The sequence below is a fragment of the Mustelus asterias genome, chromosome 6, assembly GCF_964213995.1.
Source record: "Mustelus asterias chromosome 6, sMusAst1.hap1.1, whole genome shotgun sequence".
NCBI classification, from domain to species: Eukaryota; Metazoa; Chordata; class Chondrichthyes; order Carcharhiniformes; family Triakidae; genus Mustelus; species Mustelus asterias.
Genome location: NC_135806.1, coordinates 35606378 through 35629294, shown reverse-complemented (window position 1 = coordinate 35629294; position 22917 = coordinate 35606378). Strand labels below are relative to the sequence as shown.

The window sequence follows — 22917 nt, the reverse complement described above, 5'->3', positions numbered from 1 at the left end:
GTGGCGCATTCCAGACCCAAACCACTCGTGTGGAAAAGTTTATTTTCACATCACATTTGTTTCTTTTGCAACATTATTCCAATGTGATTTTCTTTCCCTTTTCTTTAATACTTCCTCTTTGATCTCTTTACTGTTTTTGTTAATATATAAATTAAGGAAAGAAAAACTGGCATTAAGGCACTATTCAGGACCTCAGTACACCCAAAAGCATTTCATATTCTACAGAAAGAACTTGCATTTAGTGTTGTTCTCAACCTCAGCATATTCCAAACACTTAATGTCGAATGAAATATGTTTGAAGTATAGTTACTGTTGGAATATAGGAATGTTTCTCAGATGACACCACGGGCGGAATTTTCCAGCCGTGCTCACCCCGAAACCAGAAAATCCCACCTGAGGTCAATGGACCTTTCCACGGTCAGCTCCTCGCCTGCGATGATTCCCGTGGCGGGTGGAATGGGAAAATTCACCCCCACCTTTCATAATGCCTCACTCCCCGCTGACTGGGTTAGGGATGAGGAGTGGTGTCTGCGAGGGGTCCTCCCATTAGCAGCTGGCTGAATGGGTGTGCCAAAGGGTCACTGTCTGTTTACAGCTGATACATTGTTTTCGTTGGCTATTGCAGCAAAAAGAGAATCAAATTGCAAATTTCTCCTGAGTTCCAGCAGCGCAGACTGGAACATGCTACACAAGTAACATCAAATCAAATATGTGAGTTTGCCTGAACTCTTTTGCAAGCTCAGCCAGAGTCAAATAGGAGACTGGAGTGTTAGTATAACTCAGCCTCGGTGTTGATACGATTAGTTCAACAGTTCAGTGTGATAATTGCACACATGTGGAAAGAAGATTAATCATCTCAGCATCCAAAAACTGCACAAATCAACAAGGTTAATGTAGGCATGCTCAGGAGAAATAAAAGTATTCTTCAAAACCATTTTACATTCATTGTTCACAATATAAAGTCAAATATTTTTCTCCTTTTGGGATTGAGGTCGATGATCATTCCTATATGTAGCAGGGGCTCTCGCCTGAACAAGCAATCTACACAGAAGCTGAGTGAGAAGAAACAGGCCTCTTTGCTCTGCTTCTTCTACACAAAAATATCAACATTGAGATAAACACTCCCATCAGTTAAGAGCACTGAACATGTGTTAGCAGAGTGATGGAAGACCACAAAAACACCACAGTTGCATGTCGAACGCAATTTAGATTAGTCAGCTCCTGTCAGGCTCAGCAATGGAGAGTGAAGAGCTGAATTTAATACTGATGCCAGGCATTCCCTCTGAGGCTGAAAGTGGGGGTGGGGAGCGCGAATCCACTTCAGTGGCCAGTGGGACCCAGGACCACATCTCCTGAGCTTCCTTCTCTATTAAGGATGGTCACTTGCCCCAAGAGCTGCCGGACAATCAGATAGTTGGTAGGTCAGCAGCACCAGCAGGAGTGGTAGCCAATGATGGGGACGCACTGTAGTACGAGGGTGAATCGATGGCCATGTGCTCTAAAAATACGGATTCCCTGCTCCGTGCCTTCAAGCTACCTAATCCCCATGATTTCTCAACAAAAATCCTAAAAATAATCAGCACAGCCAAAGATGTACAGTATTAAATGGGAATATACCTCACTGTCCTTGTGCAACCTTCCTGTGAACAATTTGATTTGATTTACTTGATCTGATTTATTGTCATATGTATTAACATACAGTGAAAAGTGTTGTTTCTTGCGTGCTATACAGACAAAGCATACCGTTCATAGAGAAGGAAGTGAGAGAGTGCAGAATGTAGCGTTACAGTCATAGCTAGGGTGTAGAGAAAAATCAACTTAATGCAAGGTAAGTCCATTCAAAAGTCTGACAGCAGCAGGGAAGAAGCTGTTCTTGAATCGGTTGGTATGTGACCTCAGACTTTTGTACCTTTTTCCCGACGGAAGAAGGTGGAAGAGAGAATGTCCAGGGTGCGTGGGGTCCTTAATTATGTTGGCTGTTTTGCCGATGCAGCGGGAAGTGTAGACAGAGTCAATGGGTAGGAGGCTGGTTTGCGTGATGGACCGGGCTACATTCATGACTTTTTGTAGTTCCTTGCGGTCTTGGGTAGAGCAAGAGCCATACCAAGCTGTGATACAACCAGAAAGAATGCTTTCTATGGTCCATTTGTAAAAGGAGGTGAGAGTCATAGCTGACATGCCAAATTTCCTTAGTCTTTGGAGAAAGTAGAGGCATTGGTGGGCTTTCTTAACTATAGTGTCGGCATGTGGGGACCAGGACAGGTTGTTGGTGATCTGGACACCTAAAAACCTGAAGCTCTCGACCCTTTCTACTTCGTCGCTGTTGATGTAGACAGGTTAAAGTCCAACAGGTTTATTTGGTAGCACAAGCCACAGGCTTTCAGAGCGCTGCCCCTTCATCAGGTGAGTGGGAAAGACTTGCATAATCTCACTAACTGTCCTGACTGGAGACAATACACATCTCTTTAACCTATGCTTCATCCTCTCTCCACTCACATTGTCTGTACCTTTAAGACTTGATTACCTGTAAAGACTCGCATTCCAACGATTATTTTGTAAATTGAGTTGGTGTCTTTATATGCCCTCTTCATGAACAGAACTCCCACTCACCTGATGAAGGGGCAGCGCTCTGAAAGCTTGTGGCTTGTGCTACCAAATAAACCTGTTGGACTTTAACCTGGTGTTTGAGAGACTTCTTACTGTGCTTACCCCAGTCCAATGCCGGCATCTCAACATCATGATGTGGACAGGGGCATGTTCTCCTTTACACTTTCTGAAGTCAATGACAATCTCCTTCGTTTTGTTGACATTGAGGGAGAGATTATTGTTGCCGCATCAGTTCACCAGATTCTCTATCTCATTCCTGTACTCTGCCTCGTCATTTCTGAGATCTGAGCCACGACAGTGATTGTGGTGAACCATTGTTGGTTCCCACCAGGTAGTGCTGAGCCATGGTCTGGCCAGTACTATGAGTCTGTAGATATGTTACTGTTGGGGTTAGGGTTGGGCTGTTCTACCTGTTAATATAGTCCTATGGTACACCCCAGTTGGCTCCGCCTCCTGGGAGAGGTATAAAGGTCACTGCTCTGCCTGGTGACCCTTTAGTCTGGGATCGTATACTGTATATGGTAGCTCTGTTATTGTTGGCAATAAAAGCCTTTATTTCCCGAGTACATCCAGCCTCTCGTGTGTTATATCGCGCATCAATTTTATTGCCAACAAGTAAATTCTTTTTTTTGAAAAAAAAACGACAAAAGAAAACATGGAGCAAATGCTTAAACCCGAACGGCTTACGTTGGACCCACGTGCGGCGGGAGCATCGAACACTTTCGACCACTGGTTGAAGTGTTTCCAAGATTACCTCGACGCCTCCACAGCAGTCACCGACGACGCCGACAGACTCCGGGTCCTCCACGCGAGGGTAAGCGACGCTGTATACTTAGCGATCCGTGGGGCCACCGACTACAAAGGGGCCCTCGAGCTTCTCAAGAAGCGATACAACAAACCGCCGAATGAGATCCATGCTTGACACCTTCTAGCCACTCGACGGCGGCAGCCCGGCGAAACGACGGAACAGTACGCGTGCGAGCTTCAGCAGCTAGCCAGAGCCTGCAACTGCAAGTCAGTGTCGGCAGACCAGTACATGAGCGACCTAGCTCGAGATGCGTTCGTGGCGGGAATCGGCTCGTCGTACATCCGCCTTCGGCTGTTGGAGCAAGGTAACCTCGATCTCACTAAAACCATAGAGTTAGCTGACACTCTAGAAACGGCCTCCAAAAGTCTGGCGATGTACCCCGACGACCACGTGGAGACAGTATGGCAGGGGCAGTCGCAGACTCCACTTCATTCAGCGGGACCGAAAAACTGCGCGATTGCGTTCCCAGCCTCGGACCTGACGACGGCAGCAGCTCCAGGTGGCCCGCGGTGTTACTTCTGTGGGGGGGTGAAACACCCTCGGCAGCGATGTCCAGCTAAAGCGGTGTTGTGCTCCGCCTGCGGCAAGAAGGGACATTATTCCAAAGTATGCCAGTCCAAACCTCCATCCAAGAACAGCAGTGCGACGTGTGACTCCCCGGAGCCGGCCTCCTTGTCTTCTGCGTCTTCAAGGTCTTCTACCACGTGCGATTCCAGGACGTCGCCATTCCGAACGACGGAGTCTCAAGACACGTGCGACCTGCAGGGGCCGCAGGTTTTGGCACCATCGTCCACGTGCGACCAATGGGGGCAGCCATTTTGGTCGGCACCGACCGCGAATGACCAGCAGGGGTCGTCATCAACCATCTCAGCTGCCTGCAGTTGCACCCACGAACCAATGGTGGCGTCGATCATCCTGGACCAGGCCAAGCCTCACAGACTCGACAAGTCCATGATGGACATACAGGTAAGCAGACGCCCGATTTATTGTTTGTTTGACAGCGGGAGCACAGAGAGCTTCATTCACCCGGACACCGTGAAGCGGTGTGGTCTCCAGATTCGGACTGTCAAGCAGACAATTTCGATGGCGTCCCGGTCTGTCACCGTGCTAGGGAGCTGCGTGGTCAATCTGACGGTGCAGGGCACGGTTTACGAGAACTTCAGGCTCCTTGTGTTACCGCACCTTTGCGCGCCAATACTCCTAGGACTAGATTTTATGGTCCACTTGAAGAGTTTAACCCTGCAGTACGATGGGCCACTCCCTCCGCTTTCAGTGGGAGAACCGCAGCCTCTAAATTGCCCAACGCGCTCCACATGTAGTCTCTCAACGCTTAGGATTACCACACCCTCCCTATTCCAGAATCTTGTGCCAGGCTGCAAGCCCATCGCAACAAAGAGCAGGCGTTACAGTGCTGAGGATCGGATCTTCATTCGATCTGAAGTTCAGCGGCTCCTCAAGGAAGGGATCATCCAACCTAGCGCTAGTCCTTGGAGAGCGCAAGTCGTGGTGGTTAAGAATGGGAACAAACCCCGGATGGTCATAGACTATAGTCAGACCATTAACAGATACACGCAGCTGGATGCGTATCCCCTCCCGCGCATATCTGACATGGTCAACCAGATTGCGCAGTACCGGGTGTTCTCCACCATCGACTTAAAATCTGCTTATCACCAGCTCCCCATTCGCCCAGAGGACCGACAATACACAGCCTTTGAGGCGGATGGTCACCTGTACCATTTTTTAAGGGTTCCTTTTGGTGTCACGAATGGGGTCTCGGTCTTCCAGCGTGCTATGGACCGAATGGTGGACCAGAACGGGCTGCGGGCTACCTTCCCGTACCTGGATAACGTCACCATCTGCGGCCATGACCAGCAGGACCACGATGCCAACCTTCTTAGATTCTTACGCACTGCATCTCGCCTGAATCTGACCTACAACAAGGAGAAGTGTGTATTTCGCATGCGCCGCCTAGCTATCCTCGGATACGTGGTGGAAAACGGGGTCCTTGGCCCTGATCCAGACCGTATGCGTCCCCTCCTCGAACTTCCCCTGCCCACTAGCGTCAAAGCACTGAGAAGATGTTTAGGCTTCTTCTCATACTATGCACAGTGGTTTCCCAATTACGCGGACAAAGCCCGTCCGCTCATCAAGTCTACCTCTTTTCCCCTAGTAACAGAGGCTCGCTTAGCCTTTGCAAGAATAAAAGCCGACATCGCGAAAGCCATGATGCACGCTATCGATGAGTCCATCCCCTTCCAGGTGGAGAGTGATGCATCTGATTTCGCCCTGGCCGCCACACTTAACCAGGCGGGCAGGCCCGTCGCCTTTTTCTCTCGCACCCTCCAAGGCCTTGAAATTCGACATTCGGCGGTGGAAAAGGAGGCCCAGGCCATTGTGGAGGCCGTTCGGCATTGGCGCCATTACTTGGCGGGAAAACGGTTCACTCTACTCACGGACCAGCGGTCTGTGGCGTTCATGTTCAACAACACGTTACGGGGTAAGATCAAGAATGATAAAATCTTGAGGTGGAGAATCGAACTCTCCACCTACCCTGGTGGTCTAGTGGTTAGGATTTGGCGCTTTCACCGCTGCGGCCCGGGTTCGATTCCCGGTCAGGGAATGTCGATTTAGGGCGGCACGGTAGCACAGTGGTTAGCACTGCTGCTTCACAGCTCCAGGGTCCCGGGTTCAATTCCCGGCTCGGGTCACTGTCTGTGTGGAGTTTGCACATTCTCCTCGTGTCTGCGTGGGTTTCCTCCGGGTGCTCCGGTTTCCTCCCACAGTCCAAAGATGTGCGGGTTAGGTTGATTGGCCAGGTTAAACAAAAATTGCCCCTTAGAGTCCTGAGATGCGTAGGTTAGTGGGATTAGCGGGTAAAATATGTGGGGGTAGGGCCTGGGTGGGATTGTGGTCGGTGCAGACTCGATGGGCCGAATGGCCTCCTTCTGCACTGTAGGGTTTCTATGATTTCTATGATGACAATTATGATATCATGTACCGTCCAGGGAAGCTCAACGAGCCCTCGGATGCCCTGTCGCATGGAACATGCGCTAGTATGCAGGAGAATCGATTGCAGGCTCTCCACAATGACCTCTGCCATCCGGGGGTCACTCGGCTCTTCCACTTCATAAAGGCCCGGAATCTACCCTACTCGGTGGAGGATGTCAGGTCCATAACCAGAAGCCGCCGGGTATGCGCGGAATGCAAACCGCACTTCTACCGACCTGACAGGGCACACCTCGTTAAGGCCACTCGTCCCTTCGAAAGACTGAGTGTGGACTTTAAGGGCCCCCTTCCCTCGACAGATCGGCACGTGTACCTCCTCAATGTGGTTGATGAGTACTCACGATTCCCTTTTGTCATTCCCTGTTCTGATATGACCGCTGCCACGGTTATCAAGGCATTTCGTGATCTTTTCACCCTGTTCGGTTACCCCTGTTATATCCACAGCGATAGGGGCTCGTCGTTCATGAGCGATGACTTGAGGCAATACCTGCTCTCATATGGGATTGCCTCTAGTAGAACCATGAGCTACAACCCAAGGGGTAACGGACAGGTTGAACGAGAGAATGCTACAGTCTGGAAGGCTGTCTTACTGGCGTTGAGGTCTAAAGGTCTTCCAGTCTCCCGCTGGCAAGAGGTGCTCCCTGATGCGCTCCACTCCATACGCTCACTCCTGTGTACGGCAACCAACGCTACTCCTCATGAGAGAATGTTTTCATTCCCTAGGAAGTCTTCCTCTGGGACCTCATTACCGTCTTGGTTGACGTACTCAGTACCTGTCCTCCTGCGGCGGCATGTTAGGACCCGCAAGTCCGACCCTTTGGTTGAACAGGTCCATCTCCTCCACGCCAACCCTCAGTATGCCTACGTGGCATATCCTGACGGGCGAGAGGACACGGTCTCGATTCGAGATCTGGCGCCAGCAGGGGGGTGGAAACCCCTGTCGCTCCCACACCTCCTGTTAGGGACCCCCCAACCATTATTTCCCCTCCTGACACGGCGCGGGCAGTATCGGGACCACCACTTAATCCTCTTACTCCCGTGTACAGCTTGCCTGAGTCCAGGAGATGGTCACCACTTCAAGGCGTGCCCGAGTTCAGCGGATTGTCACCACCTCGGGGTCTACCGGCCCGTGAGGCACTGGAGGAGTCGCTGGACACCGCCTTGGAGAGAACGTCACCGCGATTGCCTGAACCGGTGTCATCGCCGGTGTTGAGGAGGTCACAGCGACGGTGCAGTCCCCCGGACCGTTTGAACTTATAGACAGATGAACAATTGTTCTGTGTTTTGTACCCCGCCGGCTTTTGTTTTCAAAGGAGGGGTGAATGTGGTGAACCATTGTTGGTTCCCACCAGGTAGTGCTGAGCCATGGTCTGGCCAGTACTATGAGTCTGTAGATATGTTACTGTTGGGGTTAGGGTTGGGCTGTTCTACCTGTTAATATAGTCCTATGGTACACCCCAGTTGGCTCTGCCTCCTGGGAGAGGTATAAAGGTCACTGCTCTGCCTGGTGACCCTTTAGTCTGGGATCGTATACTGTATATAGTAGCTCTGTTATTGTTGGCAATAAAAGCCTTTATTTCCCAAGTACATCCAGCCTCTCGTGTGTTATATCGCGCATCAGTGATATCGTCAGCAAACTTGAAAATCGAATTGGAGGGGAATTTGGCCACACATTCATAGGTGTATAGGAGCTGAGAACACAGCCTTGTGGAGCACCGGTGTTGAGGATGATCGTGGAGGAGGTGTTGTTGCCTATCCTTACTGATTGTGGTCTATGAGTTAGGAAGTTCAGGATCCAGTCGCAGAGGGAGGTGCTGAGGCCCAAGCCATGGAGTTTGGAGATGAGTTTCCTGGGAATAATAGTGTTGAAGGCTGAGCTGTAGTCAATAAATAGGAGTCTGACATAGGTGTCCTTGTTATCTAGATGTTCCAGGGTTGAGTGCAGGGCCAGGGAGATGGACCGTTGCAGCGATAGGCAAACTGTAGTGGATCCAGGTAGTTCGGGAGGCTGGAATTGATTCGTGCCATGACTAACCTTTCGAAGCACTTCATAATGATGGATGTCAGAGCCACCAGACGATAGTCATTAAGGCACGTTGCTTTATTTTTCTTAGGTACCGGGATGATGGTCGTCTTCTTGAAGCAGATAGGGACCTCAGATTGTTGTAAAGAGAGGTTGAAGATGTCTGCGAATAACCCTGCCAGCTGATCCGCGCAGGATCTGAGTGCTCATCCGGGTACCCCATCTGGGCCAGTCGCTTTTCGTGGGTTGACCTTCGAGAAAGCTGCTCTGACATCTGCAATGGTGACCCCAGATACAGGTTCATACAGGGCTTCCAAGATGGAGGGCATGCTCTTGCTGACCTCTTGCTCAAAACGGGCATAGAATGCATTGAGCTCATCAGGGAGGGGTGCGTTGGAGCCAGCAATTTCACATGTCCTCATCTTGTAGACTGTTATGTCTTGCAGACCTTGCCATTGTCAGCAGGGGTCAATGTGGCTAGCCTGGGACTCTAGCTTGGTCTGGTATTGTCTTTTGGCATCTTTGATGGATCTCCTTAGATCATATCTGGCTTTCTTGTATAGTCATGATGTGGAGATGATGAATGATACGCTGCAGGAAAGGATGTCCTGAGGCATGGTACATTGGGGAAACCATGCAGACGCTACGACAACGGATGAATGAACACCGCTCGACAATCACCAGGCAAGACTGTTCTCTTCCTGTGGGGGAGCACTTCAGCAGTCACGGGCATTCAGCCTTGGGTCTTCAGGTAAGCGTTCTCCAAGGCGGCCTTCACAATACACGACAGCACAGAGTCGCTGAGCAGAAACTGATAGCCAAGTTCCGCACACATGAGGACGGCCTAAACCGGGATGTTGGATTTATGTCACATTATCAGTAACCCCCACAGCTTGCCTCCTGGACTTGCAGAATTTCACTAGCTGTTCTGTCTGGAGACAATACACATCTCTTTAACCTGTGTTTAATGTTCCCTCCACCCACATTGTCTGTACATTTAAGACCTGGCTAGCTGTAGGATTCGCATTCTAATCCGTATTCTGCAACTTGATTCTGTCTGTTTGCACTGTTTGAGAGCAGATTTCCACTCCATCTGACGAAGGAGCAGTGCTCTGAAAGCTTATGGTATTTGCTACCAAATAAACCTGTTGGACTTTAACCTGGTGTTGTGAGACTTCTTACTTTCTTGTATAGGTCAGTGTCATCTGACTTGAACGCCTCAGACCTGGACTTCAGCAAGCAATGGATATCCCTGTTCATCCATGGTTTCCAGTTGGGAAACACACTGATTTGCTCCTTTGGCACACAGTCTTCTACACACTTAGTAATGAAGTCAGCTACTATCGTGGCTGGTCGCAGAGTTTTTAAATATTGACCAGTCCACTGACCCCAATCAGCCCCGTAGGTGATCATCCGATTCCTCAGACCAACAAATTTGGTGCTGGATTTGTGTATGTGACAATGGTGACTGCACTTAAGAGTTTATCTTTGTAAAGCTTACACATCTTCAGGGTATTTCTTAGAGAAAGGAAGGAGACTGACATGCGGCACCTCAAAAGTGGTAGGGTGTGATTTTCCCGGCCTGCTGCGCAGCTCGAGTTTGGCTTTTGCTACCAAATAAACCTGTTGGACTTTAACCTGGTGTTGTTAAACTTCTTACAGCTCGAGTAGTGCAGCAGTGTAGGAAATGTAAGCTGGAGGGTTGTAACGGGATTCATGACCGGTGTCCAGCTGCTCGCAACTTTCCCAGGCCATTTTTTATGGCATAATCAGCTTCATGCTGGGAAACCGTGCAAGGCTGATTATCATACGAAAATTGACATTTCCATGTCATTAGCGAGCCCAGGGTGGCATCGTTCGGGCTTCCCACCCTGCCGGGGGAGGTTTCCACCAGCAGGGTTTAAAGCTGGTCCCCAGTGACAAGGACCAGGCGTGATGGCCTTGCTGGTGGGGGCAGAGACCACCGAGGCCTCCCTGGGAGATCAGGGGCACTGCCAGCCTGGCACACTGGCACTGTCCACTCAGCACCCTGGTACTGCCCACCAGGCAGTGCCAAGGGGACAGGGCTTTCAAGGGGGGGGGGGGGCCGCTGCGCCCTCTGCACACTGAGTTGTTGATGCGCCCTCTGCACACTGAGTTGTTGAGGCCGGTGCGGGGGGAGGGGGAGGCAGCTGGAAGCCACCAGGAGGTAGGCTAGGGGGGGCCAGCTCACATGTGCTCATCTCCCTACTGGGAGATTGGCACATGCATAGTGGCCCGCTCATGGAGAACATAGAGAAATGTGAGGTCACTTAGGGAGGTCAAACAATTATAGGGAATACAGAATAAATGGAAATATACTAAGGGGGTAGATAAGTCATGGAGTCATAGAGGTTTCCAGCATAGAAACAGGTCCTGCGGCCCAACATGTTCAACTTTTACCATTATGCAAGTCCCAATTGCCCACGTTTGACCCATATCCCTCTATACCAAGTGAGAGATCTTGGTATGCACAGGTCCCTAAAGACAGTAGTTCAAGTAGACAAGGTGGTAAGGAAGACATATGGAATTCTCTCCTTCATTGGCATAGATGTATAGAATATAAAAGTAAGGATATCATGTTGGAATCATGTAAAACACTGGTGAGGTCACAATTGGAGTATTGTGTGCAGTTCTAGTCACCATATTGTAGGAAGGACGTAATTGCTCTGGAGAGAGTGCAGAGGAGCTTTAAAAGAATTTTCCCAGGGCTAGAAAAGTGTAGCTATGAGGAGAGATTGGATACATTTGAGGTTATTTTCCTTGGAACAAAGACGACTGAGGGATAACTTAATAGTGTACAAAATTATGAGGGGAAGAGACAGAATGAACAGAAACTTGTTTCCCTTGTGGAGAATTCAGGGGACATAGATTCAAAATGAGTGGCAGTAGATGAAGAGGGAACATGAGGAAGAACTTTTTTTATGTAAAGAGTGGTGGATGTCTTGAATTTGCTGCTCAAATTGGTGGTGGAGCAGAGTCTTTAAACTCTTAAAGTACCTGGATCTGCACCTTAAGTGCTGTAATCTCCAGGGCTCTGGGGCAAGTGCAGGAGGGTGGGATTAGGGAGGACACCTCATTGTCCTCGGACTGGCATGGACAAGATGAGCTGAATGGCCTCCTTCTGTGCTGTAACTTTTTTATGGTTCTACGTAGACTTTTCAACCCCTTGAGCTTGTTCTGCCGTTCAGTGATATCATGGTTGATCTGTTTGTGTTGAGTTCCACATTCCCATCTACCCACAATAACCTCTGATTGCCTTGCCTATCAAGAATCTGGCTCCTTCTACCTTAAAAATATTCAATGACCCTGCTCCCACCAGCTTCTGAGGCAGACCTATGAAGTTACAGACCCTCAAAGAGAACATGTTTTTCCTTTTCTCTCTCCTAAATGGGTAACCCCTAATGCTGGACTCACCCACAAGAGAACAAGAACAAAGAACAATACAGCACAGGAACAGGCCCTTCGGCCCTCCAAGCCTGCGCTGCTCATGTGCCCACTAGACCATTCTTTTGTATCCCTCTATTCCCAGTCTGTTCATGTGGTTATCTAGATAAGTCCTAAACGATCCCATCTGTGTTGAACCTTGCCCCCCTCACCTTGAACCCGTGACCCCTTGTGTTCGTCACCTCCGACCTGGGAAAAAGCTTCCCACTGTTCACTCTATCTATGCCCTTCATAATTTTATACACCTCTATTAGGTCGCCCCTCATCCTCCGTCTTTCCAGGGAGAACAACCCCAGAACAACCCCAATCTCTCCTCATAGCTAAGACCCTCCATACCAGGCAACATCCTCGTAACCTTCTCTGTACTCTCTCCAAAGCCTCCACGTCCTTCTGGTAGTGTGGCGACCAGAACTGGACGCAGTATTCCAAATGTGGCCTAACCATCGTTCTATACAGCTGTACAGCTGCAACATCAAGGTTAAGAGGAAACATCCTTTCCTCTCAACCTTGTCAAGGCCACTCAGGATCTTACATACTTCAATCAAGTCATCCCTCACTCTTCTAAACTTCAATGGAATAAGACGAACTTGTCCAACCTTTCCTCATAAGACAACCCACTAATTCCAAGTGTCAATCTAGTAAACCTCCTCTGAATTGCCTCCAACACATTTTTATCTTTCCTTAAATAAGGAGACCAAAACTGCACACAGTATTCAAGGTACAGTCTCATCATTGTCCTATATAACAGATGCATTATTTTGATGTTCAATTCCTCTCAGAAAGAAGGACAGCATTCCATTAGCCTTCTTGACTACATGATATGCCTGCATACTAATTTTTTGTGACTCATACGCTAGAACTTGATCCCTTTGTACCCCGAAATTCTGCAGTTGTTTAAGAAGTATTCTGCTTTTTGATTCTTTCTGCCAAAATCAACAACTTCACGGTTTCCCACATTTATACTCCATCTCCCAGATTTTGCCCACTCACTCAACCTATCTATATCTATTTACAGACTCCTTATCATAGAATCCTTACAGTACTGAAGGGACCATTCAGCCCATCCACTCTGCACTGTCTCTCTGTCAGAGTATCTTACCCAGGCCCTCTCCCCCATCCTATCTCTGTAACCCTACACATTTACCATGGCTAATCCATCTAACCTACACATCTTTGGACACTAAGGAGTAATTTAGCATGACCAATTCACCCAGCCTGCATATCTTTATGTCTGCTTCACAACGTACGTCCCTACCTATCTTGTCATCTGCAAATTTAACTACCAAGCTGTTGCAATGCTTACCTAAGTTATTGATGTAAACGTTTGAGGCCCCAGCACAGACCACTCTGGGACTTTATTCATCACATCCTACTAATCAGAAAAATACCCATTTATAAATACTGTGTTTTCTACCAGCCAGCCAATTTTCCATCATAGCTAATGTGTTACACCTGGGACAAATTCCCATATCACTAAGGTGGACCTTTCTCACAGCCCACCTACACACCTGTAGTTGCCTCCATACTATTTCCAGGGGTGGCGGGCCCAACTCCCATTAATCTCCGCTCCATCAGAATGAGAACTAGCACATCCGGCAGTTTCTCCTGAGTTGGGGTTTGGCATTGGGGCTTTCTCCAACACTATACTTCCAACGTGAGTGTAAATATCCAGGCCAGAATTAACATTTGACGTTGTGACCTTTCATCAGAACTAATGGCCTGAAACATTGGTGGGGATTTTACAGTCCCACTCGCAGCAGGAACTGTCACAGCAGGGAATAGAAAATTTGGAGAGGAAGCCTAAAGACCATTGCCTTTCAGCAAGAACAGAAAATCCAGCTGTGGCTTGGGCCAGAAAATCCCAATCATTAACTATTTTTCCTTCTCCAAGCACTTCCAGATTGGCTGAATATTTCCAGACTCTTCTGTTTTTACTGCAGATTTCCATCATCCAGCCGCAGTTTTTGTTTTTGGTTGAGAGGATGTTTGATAATGATGTTTAAAATCATGAGGGCTCTAAACAGACTAGGTAGAAAGGAAACAGAGGACATTGACTTTTTAATGAATGGCTAGAGAACCAATGGTGATGTTGGGGCGGAACCATTTTACACAATGGGTGATTAAGATCCGGGTTGCTCTGTCAGAGAGTGTGACGGAAGCACATATATTCATAGCTTTCAAAAGGTTACTAGACAATTATCTGAAGAGGAAAGAAATTACAGAGTTGGGGGTAAAGAGCAGGTTAGTAGGACTGGCTGAGTTGCTCTTGCAGAGGGCTGGCATGGAAAAGCCAGTGGAATGGCCTCCTGTGCTGTAACCATTCTATGATTTATTCTGTAAAAGGAATGTGAGACAACAACTTACACATTTTGAAGTAATAAAATGTGCCATGGTGTTATACAAAAAAAGGTGATAATGAACCGCATAACCAGATATTAACTCCGATCATCAAAAAGAGGTAGGTTCTCCGAATTGAGTTAAAAGTGAGGCAATGGGGCAGAAAGATTTAGGGAGGGAATTTCAGAGCTTAGGGTCTAGAAAGTTGAAGACAGACTCACTAATGGAATGGGCTTTGGCGCGAGTTAGGCCACGGGGCAACGAGGTTTTAGATTACCTTAAGTTATGGATGATGGAAAGTGAGAAGATGACCAAGAAAGCATTGTCAAGTTTAGGTTAACAGAGATATGCATGAGGGTTTCAGCAGCAGCTGAGCTGAGGCAGGGTCGGGGTTAGATTCTATTGCGGATGTAGAAATAGGTAACTTTAGTGATGGCGTTGATGTAGGGTTGGAAGCTGGTCTCAGGTCAAGGATGACATCAAGGAGGCATAGTGGTTAGCACTGCTGCCTCATAGCACCAGGGACCCGGTTTCGATTCCCAGCTTGGGTCACTGTCCGTGCGGAGTCTGCACGTTCTCCCCCGTGTCCATGTGGGTTTCCTCCAGGTGCTCCGGTTTCTTCCCAGAGTCCGAAAGATATGCTGGTTACGTGCACTGGCTGTGCTAAATTCTCCCTCAGTGTACCGGAACAGGTGCCGGAGTGTGGCGACTGGAGGACTTTCACAGTAATTTCATTGTTAATGTAAGACTACTTGTGACATTAATAAATAAACTTTAAAACTTTAAAAAAGGTTGTGAACAGTCTAGTTCAGCCTCAGGCATATACCAGGGAGAGGGATAGAGACTGTGGCTAGGGCGTGGGGTTTGTCGCAGGCACCAGAGACAGTAGCCTTGTTTTTCTCAATATTGAATTGGAGGAAATTTCTGCTCATCCAGTACTGGATTCAGAGCAAACAGTCTGACAACTTAGTGACAGTGGAAGTTTGAAAGAGGAACAAGGAAAGCTTGTTCCTCATATGGGGGAACACACTCTGAACTTGCAGCTTTTTACAGAGAAATTATGTTTTTAGGTGTTTTGCCTAAAATAATGGGATTTTTAATAGTCTCTGGATTTTTTTCTTAAATATCAGCAGCTTTGTATGAAAAAGCCCAGACTATCTCCTCCACTAAATATGTCCTCCTGAATAACTACATCAGCAAAAGTCTGAGACATCATTTTGCTGGGCATCTCAATGCCACAATGTGTAATTCTTGTGCATTTAACAAGGTAGTAACTTTCTTTGCCATAAGCCTACTTGCTTATGTACCATAGGTTGCTAAACAATTCCGAGAATTTTTGAGTGACTTCCATGAAGAAATTGCACAACTTCAGTACATTAAGGGAGTTTAAGTTACAAGGTTAGGTTGGAAAGTCTGGGACAAACAGAATTGAGGGGTGATTTAATAGCAGCATACAAGATTGATAGGCTTAGATAAGGGACACATGGCAAAACTTTTAATTAAAAGTAAAACATTCCTGATGGTAGAAATCTGAAATAAAAACAGAATGTGCTGGAAAATCGCACAGTACCAGCATCTTCTGTGGAGAGAGAAGCAGAGTTAACGCACAGTATGAACTAGGGTGGCATGGTAGCACAGTGGTTAGCACTGCTGCTTCACAGCTCCAGGGTCCCAGGTTCGATTCCCGGCTCGGGTCACTGTCTGTGTGGAGTTTGCACATTCTCCTCGTGTTTGCGTGGGTTTCCTCCGGGTGCTCCGGTTTCCTCCCACAGTCCAAAGATGTGCGGGTTAGGTTGATTGGCCAGGTTAAAAATTGCCCCTTAGAGTCCTGAGATGCGTAGGTTAGAGGGATTAGCGGGTAGATATGTGGGGGTAGGGCCTGGGTGGGATTGTGGTCGGTGCAGACTCGATGGGCCGAATGGCCTCCTTCTGCACTGTAGGGTTTCTATGATGACTTCTATGATGACTTTCTTCAGCACTGAAGTAGGAATGTGATAGAGGGAGTTTCCCCTATTAGCAAATAGTAGAAGGAGAAGGGGGCCAAAGATTTAAGATTTTGGGCACGAGATGCAAGAGGAATGTGAGGAAGAACCTTTTTATGCAGCGAGTGGTAATGACCTGGAACTCTGCCCATGACGGATATGAAGAAAATTATCTCCAAAAGAAACTGGATGGGTACTTGTCAGAATCTGGGAAATAAGCAGAGGACTGACTGACTTCCTGCACCAGGAACCAGCATTGACTCGATGGGCTGAATGGCCTCTGTCTGTGCTGTCAATAACTCAATGACATTGCTCAAATTGTTACATTGGCTTGCTTTCAAAAAAGTAATTCCTTCATTGGCCAACTTGTATCCTTAACATAGATAATACTTTGTATGAAATAAGGAAAATCACTTGGAAAATTGATTGTTTAATCATTTCATAGACTCTATTAGTGAACATAAAAAGGATTTATTAACAGCCGCATGGCTGCAGCTAGCTCCAAAAAGTCTCTTTTTCTCAGAGAACTCCACCCCCTGGGGTGATTCCTACTCTGAGTCCCCATTGGTCCCCCAGGCTAGGTGACCCTTGCTCTGCTGGGTTGCCCTTCTAGATTTTTGGAATTGTTGTGGCATCACAACAACAGTGTGTAATCACAGCTTAACAGGAAGGAGGAGTGCCATTTCACAGAATTGTTCCTGAATATTGAAAACCAGGAAAAATTCTACTGGACCTTCACTGACATAACGTGGTGATAAGCGCTTGATAACAGCCTCAAAAATAGGCCCAATACAGGCAAAAGGACTCATTTTATGAAATCAAGATCTTACAGCCTAAATAGCAAGCCTCCTTGGGACTTGTCAGAGCCTGCTCCATGCACAGTCTGACCAATTCTATTTTCTCGCTGACTCCATATTTATGGTGAACAGCCTTGTTCCCGCCATTTTCTTCTGCGTAGTGCACGACATTCAGTTTGAATGGTGCAGTATAGGATGGTCGTGACTTGACTGGAGGCACTCTGCTATGAGGCATGGGGCTTGCTTATATTTATTCTCACAATTCAAAAGGTGTGGATGTCTAAAATCCACTAAGATACAAGTCTGATCTGATTCAATGAGTAAGCGGTAGGTCAGTAAAAGCAAGATATAAGACAATGCCTGATCTACCGGTGAAAAAAGTCAGCTTACACTGCAAAAAATGCAGCAGTGGTGTGATTAGAGGGGCATTGAGAAATAATTTGGTCCCTCGGAGGATTATGGGGATCTGAAAAGATGGTAGAGGCAGAAATCGACATTTAATACACATTTTTAAAAAACACTTTGATATGCACCAAGGGTAATGTCCTCGGCCCGACCATCTTTTCATCATAAGGTCAGAAGTGGGGATGTTCGGTATCTGTTTGTCTTCTGAGGAGGTCGGATTTTTTGCTGTGGCGCGTCGGAACTGTGGATCGATGAGTCGGGCGCCATATCCTGTTCTTATGAGGGACATAACGGACAGAGTACCCTTCGTCATCCAGTACTTCCCTGGAGCGGAGAAGCTACGACATCTTCTCCAGAGCCTTCAACATGTCATTGATGAAGATGAACATCTCGCCAAGTCCATCCCCACACCTCCACTTCTTGCCTTCAAACAACCGCACAATCTCAAACAGACCATTGTCCGCAGCAAAACTACCCAGCCTTCAGGAGAACAGTGACCACGACACCACACAACCCTGCCACAGCAACCTCTGCAAGACGCGCCGGATCATCGACACGGATGCCATCATCACACGTGAGAAGACCATCCACCAGGTACACGGTACATACACTTGCAACTCGGCCAACATTGTCTACCTGATACGCTGCAGGAAAGGATGTCCCGAGGCATGGTACATTGGGGAGACCATGCAGACGCTATGACAACGGATGAATGAACACCGCTCAACAATCACCAGACAAGAATGTTCTCTTCCTGTTGGGGAACACTTCAGCGGTCACGGGCATTCGGCCTCTGATCTTCGGGTAAGCGTTCTCCAAGGCGGCCTTCACGATACACGACAACGCAGAGTCACTGAGCAGAGACTGATAGCCAAGTTCCGCACACATGAGGACGGCCTCAACCAGGATCTTGGATTCATGTCACACTATCTGTAACCTCCACGACTTGCCTGGGCTTGCAAAATCTCACTAACTGTCCTGGCTGGAGATAATGCACATCTCTTTAACCTGTGCTTAACCCTCTCTCCACTCACATTGTCTGTACCTTTAAGACTTGATTATCTGTAAAGATTCGCATTCTAACCATTATTTTGTAAATTGAGTTTGTGTCTTTATATGCCCTGTTTGTGAACAGAACTCCCACTTACCTGATGAAGGAGCAGCGCTCTGAAAGCTAGTGGCTTGTGCTACCAAATAAACCTGTTGGACTTTAACCTGGTTTTGTGAGACTTCTTACTGTTCTTAAGGTTCAGCATTGCTTTCTGCTTTTGCACACAATTCCTCTATATATTAAACCCAAGATTCCAGAGAAGATGAGGAAACATTAGGATTATTGCCGCCCTCTGCACCTCGTACTCACTCTTGCTGTGCGGTTCTGTGCCAAGAGTACTTAAGCCCAGCATTTGTCCCATAAGCAGATGAAAGTACTTATCTGTACACTTGAAAATCTATAATTAAATTTTAATTCTGAACTTATGTCAATATATAAGTTTGTGATAACCAGATATGTGTGTGTATATTTATAATATTATATATAAAACATACCAGAATGCTTTCTTACAGTAACAGTTTGCAGTAACTTGTCCTAGGTAAGCACGGGGGTGATAGATTATTGGGAGCAGGCAGAGTGCAGATTAGAGGTCAGATCAACCATGATCTTGCTAAATGTCAGAGTAGGCTCGAGGAGCTGAATGGCTTCTCCTGCTCCTTGTTTGTATGTCCATATGTCCTCTTTCACAGTTTCCCATCAAGTGCAATCCAAAGCACATTTTTTTATGTAAAGAACTTCTTTTCAGTCTCACAGTTAAATGATTTGTTTTCTTTCTGATATTAGTGGAAGATTTTGCCAAGATTTTGTTCCAAGAAAGATGGTTTATAAAATTCAGATTTGATTTTAATAAACAACATAGTTTATCAAAGGGAATTCACAAGTCTGAAAGGCCACAAACTAATACACAGAAAAGGATGGACTTACATATGTTTCACAATCCAGACCATTTATAAATCTTTGGTTTCATTTCACAAAAGACTAGTTCATGAGGATATTGGGTCATTTGACATGGTTTAGAGCTCAGCTGTTCTCTACATAAGGCTGTTATTCTTTCAGATTCACAATAAAGGGAAGGGAAGAACAAGAAAAGGCCATTCAGCCTATCAGTCCTGCTCTGTATCTAATTATTATAGAGAGAATGGTATACCACAGTAGGAGGCTATTCAACCTGTCCTGTCTGCTAGCTCTCTGGAAGAGCAACTCTCCTATTATTTCCATCTGGTCACACTCTCGGCGCATCCCGCACGTACTTGTGCGCATGCACACACATACAGACCACTTGCAATCACCTCAATCCTTCCACAATGGGAACAGTTTCTCCCTATCTACTCTGTCCAGATACCTCATGATTTTGAACTCTCAATCTTCTTTTCTCTAGGAGGACAACCCCAGCTTCTCCAATCTATCTACCTAACTGAAGTCCCTCATCACTGCACCATTCTTGTAAATCTTTTCTACATTCTTTCTAATACCTTCACATTTTTCCTAAATTTTGGTGCCTTGGATTCCAGGTAGGGAAGATGGTGTCATAATGCCACTGGACTAGTAACCCAGAGGTCCAGGATATAGGTTCAAATCCTACCATGCCAGCTGGTGGAATTTGAATTCAATTTTTAAAAATCTGGAATTAAAAGCTAGTCTCAGTAATGGTGACTGTGAAACCACCATTGTTTGTCATAAAAATCCATTTAGTTCACTATTGCCCTTCAGGGAAGTTAATCTGTTGTCCTTACCTGGCCCACACATGACTCAAACTCATAGCAAACCCATAGAATCCCTAGTGCAGAAGGAGGCCATTTGGCCCATTGAGTCTGCACTGACAACAATCCCACCCAGGCCCTACCTCACAACCTCACGTATTACCCTTCTGATCCCTCTGATACTAAGGAGCAATTTAGCGTGGCCAATCCATCTAACCCGCACATCTTTGGACTGTGGGAGGAAACCGGAGCATCTGGAGGAAACCCACGCAGACACGGGGAGAACGTGCAAACTCCGCACAGACAGTGACCCAAGCTGGGAATCGAACCTGGGTCCCTGGTTGCTGTGAGGCAGCAGTGCTAACCACTGTGCCCCTCTTTTGACTCTAAGAGTCAAGAGTCTAAGTTGACTGTTAACTGCCCTCTGAAATGCCTGAGCATGTCACTCATTTCAAGGGCAATTAGTGGACAACAAATGGTGATCTTACCAGCATTGTACATATCCCATGAAAGAATAAAAAGGTTGTAGGTGAACCAGTGTTCCAGAAAGGTTCACCATAACCTCCTTATTTTGTATTCTCTGAATCATTCAAACTCTTCAGTCACGTTCTATGTCTGATTATAATATCATTCAGCTCAACAGTATCCCTGAATCTGATTATTATATTTTTCAACACATCAGTCTCACTGGGTGTCTGATAAGTGTGTTATTCATCCTCCATCCAGAGCGCATTACCTAATTATTCTATCATGGATTCTGATTCCCCATCACATATAAGTTGCTTAATTTAAAGGAAACTCATTTCTTCTCTTGAACTCCTCTTTCTGCTATCAAAAGATTCATAAACTTAAGCAAGACTGAGATGAGATAGAAATAAACAAAATTCCTCAAAAATTAGTGGATGTGGTACAGCCTCGCAGAGAAGAGACTTGATTAAGAGTCAGCTGTATCATCACTGAGTGAGAATAATGCACATTAAAAATCTCACTCTTCAATCTATTCACACCCCTCCCTCTCAGTCACATTTTGGTTTGATGTATTAAGTTTCCTTTGTGATTCAATTTTCTTTGATGTAGTGTCCCTTTAAAGGGGCTGCTCTTTTCATTTGCCCCCCAGATTGTTTAATTTAGTTTAACTGGCTGCACTCAAAAGAGGGTCATCCAACCCGAATGTCTGCCCCTCTACTGTGGCGATGTTCATGGTTTGGTAGTCTTGGAGATTCGTCCCAGTGGACACCACATGCACACTGAGGTCTGCCGTAACTGGTGGGCTCCACAGAGGCTGAAGTGCATCATCACCCGGGGAACAAGATTTTAGTTTAGTTAGTCTAGATTTCCTTTGACATTTTGTTTCAGTTACTGTGCCCCATGAGGGGCTGTCTTCCCTTATCATTTTAGTTTAATTTACTGACCATTTGTTTATTTAAAGAGCGTAAAAAGAGAATCTTTGAGGGAGCATGCAGCTGAGGTGGTCATCCAACCGAACTGTCTGCCCCTCTACTGTGGCTACAATCGGGTTGGATGACCTTCCTCTTTTGAATGCAGTCAGTTAAACTAAATTAAACAATCTGAGGGGCGAATGAAAAGAGCAGTCCCTTAAAGGGATACTGCATAAAGAAAAATCAAATCACAAAGGAAATTTAAAATATCAAACCAAAATGTGACTGAGAGGGAGCAGTGTGAATAAATTGAAGAGTGAAACTTTTAACGTGCATAATCCTCACTCGGTGTTAATACAGCTGGGTGGTCTTGGAGAGGGGGGTTGTGGTGTCCACCGGCATGCTTCAGGCCTTCTTTGGTCAGTGGGCCCCACAGCGGGGGGCTGGGATGCATCATTACCCTGGGGAATGACGTTTGGTTTAGTTAGTTAAGTTTCCATTCCTGTGTGCGTTTCCTGTATGTGCTATTGCTGCACACTCTTCACCTCCTCACCCTCATCGATCATCCAGACATGGCATGATGTTCTATCCTCCCGCCTGGTGATGGTCCATGGTGGGGCGGCTCAGCTCTCGACAGCAGGGTCCTCCCTTTACCACTGGGAATAATGATATGGAGGATGTTGCATCCAGCAGTCCTGTACAACTAAAGGCTAAAGTGGTTCACAGACTCCCAGACTGCTTATCTTTTTTGCAGCCTCCAGGAATGTATGTTCTATATTTATTTAGTTTGCGTGAGGTTGCAGCCTCTTTATGACTATTTTTGTTGCACTTCAGCTCCTTGCCCGTGATGGTTGCACTTCAGCTCCATGCCTCTGATTTTTGGCCACCTGGTGCAGAGAGCGACAGGCAGATAGGAGGGTCTCCTACTCCCCTCGGTTGTCATAAACAGGTCCAGGCAGCAGACGGTTGAGGAAATCATTCAGCCCGACTGTTCAACCATTGAAATGGAGTCAATCTGTCTATAAAACCACACCATGGACAGCTGCTTTGGAGATGTATGATGGGTGCCATCTCATATTTTGTTAGCAAAGCAGCACAAAGCACACAATCACCAGGATACTCAAATGAGTGGACACAAACCATCATAGTCACTTGAATAATGAAATTCCAGCTGACAGAGAAATTCCCAGCCATAGTCTAATTCAGTTACAACTGGAGTAAACTAGCCATGACCATCCAAATCACTGGGCAGTTGGAGAAAGAAGATCATGTGACAAGCCAATCCTGTGTGTTCAACCACCTGTGTTCTCTGCAGAACTGGACAAGCAAGAGATGTTGAAGCAACAAAACTGAGTGG

At 46.8% G+C, this 22917-nt stretch overlaps 1 protein-coding gene and 1 non-coding gene across 2 annotated transcripts in view; one reads left to right on the top strand and one right to left on the bottom strand.

The window, feature by feature from the left end:
* Positions 1-22917, bottom strand: part of LOC144494648 (A disintegrin and metalloproteinase with thrombospondin motifs 3-like) — a 500070-nt gene that overhangs the window by 266986 nt on the left and 210167 nt on the right. The gene's annotated exons all lie outside the window — the stretch shown is intronic.
* Positions 5964-6035, top strand: trnae-uuc (transfer RNA glutamic acid (anticodon UUC)). The gene has a single exon. It is a non-coding gene; the product is annotated as a tRNA-Glu (tRNA).